Genomic DNA, 2,581 nt, shown 5'->3' with positions numbered 1-2,581 from the left:
GCTGGCGCCTCCATGTCCTGCAGAGCGCACTTCAGCTTCCACTCTCCGCACAAACGATTGGATAATATGCGTCTAACAGCGCACATTTATCTAGGTTAGACATTTAAACTAACATTGTGATGTGCTTGAACTGTTTTATATATAGATTTTATTCTAGGAAAGTCCTGATGATTTGAGAAGGCTAAATTGATCAAACATAGGCTATAGGCTAGCCTATGATCAATTCACTGTCTGCCGCTGGCCTTTACTTAAAAAAACAAAAAAACTTACATATTAACGAACAAAAAATACTCCAAATGTTTTTAAATGTAAATGTATTTTAAAGTTTAGAATTAGACAGCCTTTGCACACAGTCTTATGCTGAAAACAACAAAATGGAACCTCAAGGTTGATCTAGGAAAATGTGTGCAAATGTATTGGGCCCCATTCCTATATTTTGCCTGGGGCCCCCAATTCACTAAATCCGCCCCTGCATAAAATAAGTATAAATCATGAGCTCACATGCTTTTCTGACATACGGTGCAGATAACAATGATTTATCCATTAATTAATTCATTTGTTTAATTATTATACTTATTATATAATTTATTCCAAGTAGCAGCTATTGTGAAATGTCATCAGTATGAACATGGTTTTGAAAATACCCTAATACAATTCTCAAGAAAACTTTATATTTAATGGCTTTAAAAATGTTGTGTCCATCAATTAAATTTTAACAAATATTTTCCCACAGATTTTAATTCTTGTTTTCAAAAATGTATTACATGTATTGCTTTACATGTATTGCAAATTAAAAACATAATTTTATTATTGAAATAATAATTTATTTTTTTTACAAATATTTTGGAATTAATAATTAATAAATATTGTATTTTTGGGACCAATTGAAAGCACTCACATTGGGCACTCACTTAGGTATCTCAAGCAAAACATTTTATAAAGAGCAACAAAAACAACAGATATTGAATTCAAAATTAACAAAACGTTTTTTGACACTTTGTGGTTGTCAAGCGCTAATGTGATGTGTTGTTCATCATGCTTACTCTGCTGGGTTTTTTTGTGTGAACGTAAAGGGAACTGACTTCACTTCACACATCCACTAAAATTATTTTGACCCAGGCTGGTTTAGCAAAATAAGGCACAGAATAGAGAAGTGAAAAATGTCTTTGCTAATGCCACTTGCTTTGTCATTTTGTATCTATGCAATGACATTCAGACACGTATATTTATTTAATCGTGTTATAAATTTGATTAAATATCCTAGTCCAATCTGACCTATTGATTTCTCTTCCTCATATATAGCTACACTTGAACATGAACGCATGCTTTTCAGAAAAGAAAATAGATTACTTTGTAGACGTGCTATCAGAAACATTTGACCAATGAAGCGAGTTATAACTGACACAAAATCACCAAAAGATTTTCACAGCACAACACAAACCTTAAGGTTTTAAACAAAGTTACACTTTTTACCAACCAAAACAAGCATACAAACTGCTGAACAACTTCGACAGACACTCTAGAGCTTTCCTTTCACTGATTCAACCATGTCAGTCTTCTAGATCATGTCACGAGACAATGAAGAGGAGTCAAAAAATTAAACTTGCTTATTAAAAAACTAAAAATGCTACAAAAGAGATAAAAGTTTTTATGTTCATGAGTGTATAAGCATCAGGAGCTGACTGCATTCTTTGTTGTAGTGACCCTCTACAGATTGCAGTGGGAGTTGGAGGTGAGTGGCAATAAGTCAGTTATAAGACACATCATACACTGCAATATACAGTATGTTCTAGAATCGTCTTAAACATCAAATATGTTTGATGTCCTCCAACTGGATAACTCATAAAAAAAAAAAACACATTTCACGTGGATCCCATGTCTTGATACATTGTAAAAGCATGAAGACCATGCCTCGCTGCCAACAAAATATCCATTTCTTGGCATATTTGACTCAAATCTATTTAGATGTTTGAATTAAACATTTATTTTTCTATGCATGCACTTTTGCTATTGGTTTGTTATACTTGTAATTTAAAAAAGATAAAAGTTGAGATTAATTTGATAAAGATTGTGCAAAAAAAAAGAGTGTGCATAAATATTCTATTCTACTTTTAGTATTTTTTTTAAATACTATATGTTTATGTAATTTTGTGAACTATTATATGGACTGTCTAACAATAAATTCACATTTTATATTCTTCTTTGTTTTCAGTCCTCGTCCTGGGGAAACACAGCACTGCACATTTTGGATGTCTCTCCTATCTGACACAATCAGTTGAGTTCATGGAGTTCTCTTCAAATGAGCTGATGATATCAGTCAGGTTTATTCATAAGGAAGACATACACAATGTGCAGTGGGAGTCTGAAAGGTATGAGGAAAATAGGCGGCGGAATGCATGGCATGCTGAAGGCATGGCGAGGGGAAGCAGCATCTCGTTCCCTCTTGTGGAACCATGGTTAATAGAGTGTAACCCAAGACATTCCCCTTCTAGGAGCTCGTGCTGCGTCCTGAAAGAAATGCCAACTATGCCATGCCGCGGCGCATGCCTGTCCACCTAGTGAGAGATTCAATTCAATTCAA

The sequence above is a fragment of the Sinocyclocheilus anshuiensis genome, unplaced genomic scaffold (genome assembly GCF_001515605.1).
Source record: "Sinocyclocheilus anshuiensis isolate Anshui unplaced genomic scaffold, SAMN03320099.WGS_v1.1 scaffold200, whole genome shotgun sequence".
In the NCBI taxonomy this organism is placed as follows: Eukaryota; Metazoa; Chordata; class Actinopteri; order Cypriniformes; family Cyprinidae; genus Sinocyclocheilus; species Sinocyclocheilus anshuiensis.
Note: the sequence above shows the minus strand (reverse complement) of the source record.